At 32.3% G+C, this 9,145-nt stretch overlaps 1 pseudogene; it reads right to left on the bottom strand.

Annotated features, from left to right (window-relative positions):
• Positions 1 to 280: 280 nt before the first annotated feature.
• On the bottom strand, positions 281 to 8,010 carry LOC128896514 (dynein beta chain, ciliary-like; annotated as a pseudogene).
• Positions 8,011 to 9,145: the final 1,135 nt, after the last annotated feature.

Here is a 9,145-nt window from a genome sequence, read left to right as displayed (position 1 = left end):
GAAAATGTTGTCCGAGGCGTCGTTGAGGAGATATTAACAGAAAACCCCGACCAATCAGAGCGCGGAGGCTACGCCTACCGTGGCCGGTCCACCGGCGTACTCGCGCTCTGATTGGTCAGGGTTTTCTGTTAATATCTCCTCAACGACGCCTCGGACAACATTTTCGCTAAGGAAAAAGTTGTTTCAAATCACCCACCGAACCACCCTTTTCAAGGACTTCCAACATTTTTAGGACATCCTGTATATTATTAGATTATTTCAATAAGAATCGAAGTATCACCTTCGAGAAATTCTGCTTCATCTTTTTCATAAAAGCTGTCTGGTAATAAATCAAAGTATAACTTGTAATTTTCTTTCAAAATTCGTTTGAGTTCAGTGGCAGTGTCTTCGATTTCGGTGAACCTTTCCTCGAATTTATCGTCCTTCTCGGCGGTCATCAATAAATTATCGTCCCTTGCATCCTTGCGATAGAGGACTGGCATCATCGCCCAAGAATACATTGTATCCAAAATATTGTTTAAATTGTTCTGTGCTCGAAACACTCTGGTGTGCAATTTTCGAGTAACTGTTAATAGATTCTCAATGTATTCCGGAACCTCTGAAATATTTTATTGAGTTTTTCATTTATCAAAATCAGCTAAAGATTAGAACATTATTATATATTGTTAAATATAAAATTGATACATAGTCCATGATATTTGACTATGATTAATTTCTGGGAAACATTAACCCTATACCTTCGGAATTCCAATTATATTTGTTTTGGCCGTAATCAATTAAGGCGTCAATGTCTTCGACTTCTTCTTTTATTATATCAAATTCCACTGGAGCACTTTCATTTCGTATTCCATTGTACCTAAAACGCAATTAATTAAAAGTATTTAAAATCAAGGTCTTGGGACAAAACTGTGATTATTCGCATAGTCTAAAAAAAAATGATTTAAAAATTCCATTATCAAAAAATAATGATAATACATACATACATTCGATTTTACTTCTACTAATGAAAAATAAATTTCTAAGATTATTATTAATAGTACCTCAAAATTTCTAATACTTAAATTATTATTAACTATTGAACGATGTTTTCGTGTAATTGTTAACCCTTATTAAATTCAAATAATTTAATTCAATAGAGGGATTAAAAATTGAAATTATTTTTTATGGTCATGTTGATCTAATTTCAACATTAGGAGATATTGCTTTACGAGCATAAGTTCAATAAACCAAATATAAAAAATGATAATTCAAAATAATGAATAAAATTTAACTAATTTTTGTAATTGCCAAAAAATTTTTAATTAATATATTCAACCAAGTTTGCAGTGAACGATACGTTGCTTAAATTAGGTTTCAATAAACTTTAAAAAAAATGAAACGATCGTGTTACTTACCAAGTGGCGATCAAATTGAGATTGTAAGTACTTTTGAAAAAGAATTGCGATCTATTATAAAATGCTATAGCTTCTTCAGGAAGATCGGTCCTTTTCATAATTAGCATATAACGTATTTCCCTTAACAAAGTCCTTAACTCTGGGTCGAAATTCAATTCCAGCAGTTTGTCTTCTCTAACATTTAGCAAAGTTTTCGTTAAATGGGTTTCACAAATTTCTGGCACCTTCGCTGCCCAGGCGGTAAATATTTCGTGTTCCTTGTCGTCGATAATCGACTTAAAAAAATAGATAAATTCGTGACTTCGTTTAAATATTACTGTTTCGTTAAATAAGATATTGGTAGATCTTAGGCTTCTGTTAAATAAGGTAATTGTTCATTAATTATTTCATTGATAATTACTCGGAGTTCGTCGTATTTGCTTTTCAGGGCGTTTGTCATTTTAGCTGTGATTAAGGGATGATCGACAAAATGTGCGCTCTGAACTGGAAAACGACATCTTTCTCTTAGTTTCAATAAAAAACACAAAGCTGATGCCACTGGCGGTAAATACTGATTAACCAACAAACGCGATGTGTTCTGATCCGAATTGAAACTCTCGTCAAATATTACCTACAGGATAAACGATTCATTAAAATTTAGTTAGACATATTTTTAATTATATTATTTGATTATATTATATTATATTTAATTATTATTATATATATATATATTATAATATATATATTATATATATAATATATATTATATTTATAATAATTAATTTAATTATTTATATTATATTGATTATATTATATTTAATTATATTATATTGAAACACTATACTTTGTTATTTGATTTTTAATCCGAAGGTAATGTGTGTTCACCTTTATATCATCAAACTGTTTATCGATTCTTTGAACCAAATTTTCATAATTGTGCCACAGTTGAGCCATAATTATAGGCCTATGAGCAATCGAACCCATCATCCAAATAAGTTTAAAGAGCCACTCCAAATTGTGACATTCCATGAATGCTTGATCGAAAATGCTTGCCAGACGTCGATCGAAGTGTTCCACCTTTTGATTAAAAAAACGCCATAGTTGGTTAAACGCATAATTGCAAAGGGCGAATAAAAGATTGAAAAGGAGAATTAAGAAAATTCAGATGTTGTTTGAAGTCGATAGAGACATGTTAATAATTCTTTTAAAACATTGTCTTTCACAGACAGGTATCTGTCTGTACTGGTTAACCCTTTGCGGCCCTAGGTCGAACGAGGCTCGACAAAAATGTACTGAAATCAGAAAAATCGGACAGCAAAGAGTTGATATACGATTATTATTCTATTTTCGTTGTGATTTCGTCTTACTAAATTTTTTTCATTACATCATTATTACTTTTTTAAAAGAAATTATTTACTTCGGTAAAAAATGCTTCTAAATCTTGGGTGAATTGAGTTTCTTCGGGTGACAAGACATCGTAGGAGGCGTCCCCAAATTTATTATATAATTTAGTAAACTCATCGAAAATATCTTCAATCATGGAAAGCAATGATTTTGCTTTTAAGCCAGCCAGCTCTATCCTTTCTAACTTCATGTAATCCTGCACAACGTCGTACAACGACTACCAAACAAGAAACATAATCGTTATAAAATTTGTATTCTTTCGTTTGTTTATTTTTATTAAAAAACAAAAAAAGAACATTCAAGAAATCCCAAATTGTTAAATGACATTTAGTCTCTAAATTTGTATAAAATTATGTTAATAAATAATACATTGAACATATTATTCAAACGTATGAAGTATATACATAAAAATATGGATAAATATATATATTTGTAAGTATATTCTATTCTTGTATTCTATTTTTAAGTGTACAGGGTGTCCTAGAGCTCCTGTAAGAACCGAAAATGCAAAAATGTTGGTAAGGGCTTGATTTTTGAATTATTAGCGAAACCGACCAATCACAGCGCTCGATTAGCGCACGCTTAGCTGGCTACGCAGCGACCTGGCGTAACTGGCCAATCCTGGCTCGAGCTTATGCTCTCGCACCTGAGCGCGCGCTAATCCAGCGCTGTGATTTGTCGATGGTTTTTCGTTAATAATTCAAAAATGAAGCCCTCACCGACATTTTTGCAAAGGAAATTGTTGTTCAAAATCGTGTCAGCTACTCCGATTTCCGGTTCTTACAGAAGTTCTGGAACACCCTGTATTCTATTTTAACTATACCAGTTAAAAGTTATGATGGTCTCCGCAAACACTACATGTGGAACAAGGTACAATAAATATTTTGTTTGGAACTTTGTATCGAATAAAGTTAAAACATAGAGTAATAACTTGGTATTATTTGTTCTATAAAATATATTAAACTACTTCTAAAAAAAAATCATTCAGAAAATCTTTTACGAAACCTCAATCTCTTTAAGCCGCTTCTCGAATTTATGAATCCTATCAAAAATCAATTTCTCGTGGAATGTCCAAGGCACAGGTTCAACAGGGGGTTTGAAGTAACTTTCAATTCTCTCTTTAAACGTTCGAAATGTTTCTTGATAATATTCAAGTAGTGGCATAACTTCCGCTATTTTTGCTCTAGTTTCCTCGATGTCTCCTTCGAATAACGTCGTCGGATTTATATGTTTGATTGCCTGGAAAATATATTTGTACCTTGTATGAGGGTATCGATGAAGAACATGTTAATTTTAGTTTATTTTTTTATAGAATTCCTACAACGTATGGGACTTAAATTAGTTCAGTGATCCCGGGACCTTAATGGCATAGACACTCCTGATACCAGGTCTTAAAACCAGGTGAAATTTTTTAAAGGACGAAATTCCTTAGTATGTAAAAGATACGCCTTCCCTTGTTAGGTCCAAATAAGGAGATACAAATAAACTTTATTTTCTTTCGCTTTTTTTTTTTATCTATAAGGATCGCTTACCTGAGAAATGAACAAGTTTGAAATTTCACGTAAAAATGTGATCATTCTTTCCATAGAATAATATTTCGAGTTTGCCCACATTAAACAGGCGCAGTGCATTAAAGCTTTCAACTTGGTTCCTACATCTTTGAATTCGGAATTATCAATTTCTTGAAAGTAGGATTCTAGAGGCTTCAAGTAAAGATTAATGTCTCTTGTTTCCAATAATGCTGAAAATAGAACATAAATGATTCGAAGGTAAGGACTGTAAGACTTGTTTAAGGGATTGCTACGTACTCGCAGCAACATTCTTGATCAAATTCTTGAAGAACTCTGAATATGGACTTTTCATCTCTTCTAAAAACATATCCATATGTACTACTCTCGGATCCTTTAGCTGACGATATAGAAATTCTATATTCCTCAGTCTCATAGTCCAGTATTCTAATTCTGAAAGAATTGATGCATTAAACTAACAATAATATTCGTCGAATATTCAATAAATTAGTAACGTTAACAAATATTTTGTTGTTCTCTCGTAATGCTTCCCTTTCCTTAAGCAAACCGAAATGTTTGAAAATCCTTACATACTACGATCAGTTATGCAGCTCTTAAACATTTTAATTTTGTTAAATATGATTTAATAATAAAATTAGAATGATTACAAATTAGAATTATTACAAACAAAAAAAAAAGCGATTCATCTATCAAAGTAACTCATAGTAAAAGAAATCTAATTAAAAAAATTACCTGATGTAGATATTTGGTCATACTGTGAAAACCTCGAAAGCTCTTCGTTAAGATTCTCATTAATTTGGGTCGCCCATTTGATTACAGTTTCTTCCACGTTGTTCTTCAATTTTAGTTTTTTAATATCTGGCTCAGAATGAAATTCTTCATGGAGAATATCGTCGATGCCCATCGGCATCGGTAACAATGTTTGCCCTGTTATCTTTCCTTTTACCTAATGAATTGTTTAGTTGTGTAGAAAGCAATTTCAACAGTTAATTTTTTATTAGTATATCCCCGAAAATAAGCGCATGAAACACCAATCGAGTAGCTATTTTATTTTTAACCGACTTCGAAAAAGGAGAAGGTTACTCAATTCGACGTGCATATTTTTTTCTTTTTTTACAGTTACAGAACGGAGGCGGCACTTGAGCGAAAATAAAACTAAATACGTAACAACAGCTAATAATTACGTATTCCGGAAATGATTGAAATTTACATTATTCTAGATTTATTCTAGACTCAGCTCGGAAAACAAATACAACGAGCAACATTTCCTCAAGTTATTTAATTAGCTATAATAGCTTTAGAAGCTGATAGAATAAATCAAACGCAAAATAACCATATCACCCTTCACCCTACAACATTGTTATAATAGAATAGATTTTCATATATTTACAATACTTTCATAAACCTTGAAAATGGGGATTTTTACTGGATGACCTGTTGTACGTGTGTCAACAACAATGACGGACAAAACCTTAGATTTCGAATAAATCTGAAGCTTTCCGACGTGTTTGTCTCATTTCCGTCTTTGGAAAATGTCCAAAAGAGGAAACGAGACAAACGTATCGGAAAACTTCAGATATATTCGAAGCCTAGGATTTTGCCCATCTCTGGACTCGACAAAAAAGATCTTCTAAGACCTCAGTTCGTCCTCCTAGAGGGACGGTTCTTTTCTTATTAATAATCCCTCGAGTAACCGCAAAGTTGTACATTTGAAAATTAAATTAAGTTTCATAAGTTCTACGATAATAATCGCGAAAGCTTAATAGCAGTTGAAGAAATGTAGGATTAGACTTGTAACGAAACAAAATCGCCAACGGTGGCTGGCACATATTGTTTTGAGTTTCTCCAGAATTAAGAATCTGCAGATGTCATGTCTGATGAACGGTAAAGACACGGCAGATGTTTCGTAACTTGGAGAGATTCACCATAATTGAGTGCCAAATCAATTTTCTCTTCTTTTGTATAAGGCACTGCAGAAGGATCAGATTAGGCCTTATAAGGTATTTCTAGATTTGAAAGCGCGCAAAGATGTCTATACATGTATGGAATGCTCTCGACGAGAGAGAAACCTAGTGTTACCATTTTTAGATTCCTAATTAAACTGAATCATACTTAAAAAAAAAAGTGGACCCAAAGTTGGGAATTCGATACCAGCCGACTGCAAAGATAGTAATGTACTTAATTGATGATGTTGCGTAACCAAAGACTCCTCCATATTATTTTCACTCCCTTACTGTACTACCAACATTCGTGTATCTTTAAGTTTATCATTTTATCACTTAAGTATGTTGCAAGCATTAAATGGTAACAATATTGTCACCTAGTATAAGAATTTCCTATGTACCCTTTGTTTAATACTGTAACTATACGCTTGTTACTGTCTCGTATTTATCAATACAAGATTCAACGTCTGCGTGTTCGTGACTTTCCTGTAATTCCTACTATTTTTCTCTGATACAAATGAAATTTTATTTAGTTGCTCTTTATATTCTAAGGAAGTGTGTAAGATACTTGATTCGAGGAGATATTAGCTGGAATCACTTTTATAAATATAAAATTAGTCTGGAAACAGTATGCAGCGGCTAAAATAATTCCCTTTCCTGACGCTAGATAGAGAGCGACTAAATTTTGTATACCGACAAAGCAGATTTCTATTCAAATTAAAAATTTTCGTATTTGTGATTTTCCTATAACAGCTGCTACGTTTTTTGTATAGTATTTTGAATTAATCGAAGAGTACAAACTTGACCGAATGTCTTTTTGTATTATGATATGCCTCGTTATTCATTACCGACAAATAAATCTTGAGAATTTATTCATTATTTTTTATTTATTATCAGAAATAAAAATTTTCTTAGTCTGTTTGAAACTATCTCTGATGAACTCAGTCTAATGCCTATTTTAAGTACTCCACAATAAAACTAACTAACCAACCAAGTAATTCTTTTGAACTTGATTTTGATAAAATATATAATATTGTGTGATTGACATGAATTATAATATTCTTTTACCTGCCATATCAAGCTCCTGAGTTCGTAAACTTGTTTTTTTACATCTTTACGAACAACATCTGGCCAGCCAACGTGATTTTTTGGATTAGACAAAATTGGTACGTATGCCTGAAAATTGTATACAATTCACTTATAACACAATTCATCATTTGAGAGATTAGTACCAACATTTTGTAGGTTCGTAAAAGTGAGATTAAAAATGTAGAATACAATTATGTGAGTTCTAGTTACATAATAATACTGATAGTAGTAAAATGCCGACCTCCTCGACAAGAATTGCCAATTCTTCGATCGAATTTGGCGCCATATCACCCGGTATCAGGAGGTCTTTGTAATTAACCTCGGTGACTAATTGGGGTTTCCTCTTCAAGAAGTACGTCAGCTTTTTCTTGGATTGTACTATTTCAAGATAGGGCATCAAGGCACCGGCGGGTGTCACTTCCAACACGAGGATCATCTCCGATGGAGTGCCAAAGAACTTTGTTATTATATCCTAAATGTATAAAATAAGAGAATTAACAATAATTCAATGCGATACCTTTGCATAAAGAATTTATATACCTTCATATCAGCATTTGATAACATTTTCGTCCATCTGTCAATCTTCAATTTTCTCGAGTAAGTGAGATAGTTGTAAATATACTCTAATCGTTCATCCTCTTCCGTTTTCTCATCGACCTTTTTATCACCCATTCCTTTTCTTGATATTTATTTCTTTATTCTTTTAATTCTACTTATATTCGATTACTAGTTTAAATTAACTACATAGATACAAGGTTATCAATCCATTTCTTGTTGCACATTTGCATTAAAAAACAAATGACCATACGTTATGTTGACAGATTCACGGATATCTACCTAACCACACCTGGTCTTAATAATTGTTAATAAATAATAATATTGTATACATATTGTTGTACAATGTGGTATACATTATTATACTTTTATTGGAATATTATTATATTTAATACATCAATAATTATTAACATTATTATTACAAATATAACGACATCTAGAATCTAATATCCGTTTAATATAATTAATAATTAATATATAAATCGGAATTGTATTTTGCTTCTATTCTGTTGATTCAGATAAATATCGTTAAGCGCCATTCTTAATCGTTCGTGTTTAATGTGCTGGACATCCGCCATGCTGCAATCACATTGCTCGAAGAATCTTTAATGATACTTTCTAACAACTCGGCTAATGTATTTCATTTCGTTTACACGTATCCCAATTACTTCTTCCTCGTAGTTCACCACATCATAGAATTCTATTATAAAAACATAGTTATATCGCGTACAAAAAAGTGAAGCTGATCTTAATATCTACATCAATCATCCGCTCACGAGATTATTGCTATTATATTATGTGCTCGTTGAAATCATTAGACTACGTTGCCTCACTATTCCCTATTGTTTAGAATAGAAATAATTTCAAGGAAACAGAGTTCGTGACTCGCCCTATATGGCAGAATTTCTCATATTTTACACTTTACCTTCCCACGAAACCTTCTCGATAAAGGGAACTTTTTGTGGACCCTTAGGCTAGAATTTGATTTAATCTATTTTATTAGGGTGGTTTAAAACTGTGCTTTAAAAACATTTATTTATGTTTTAACAATTCTAATGCGATATTACAGTAGAATAATTACATAGCTTATAGTATACTATACATTGTATACAGGGTGTCCCAAAAATGTTGGAGGTCCTTGGAAAGGGTGGTTCGGGAGGTGATTTGAAACAACTCTTTCCTTAGCGAAAATGTTGTCCGAGGCTTCGTTGAGGAGATATTAACGGAAAACACTGACCAATCAGAGCGCGCG

Source organism: Hylaeus anthracinus, unplaced genomic scaffold (assembly GCF_026225885.1).
Source record: "Hylaeus anthracinus isolate JK02 unplaced genomic scaffold, UHH_iyHylAnth1.0_haploid 11010, whole genome shotgun sequence".
Lineage (NCBI taxonomy): Eukaryota > Metazoa > Arthropoda > Insecta > Hymenoptera > Colletidae > Hylaeus > Hylaeus anthracinus.
This window is presented reverse-complemented; position numbering and strand designations above follow the sequence as displayed.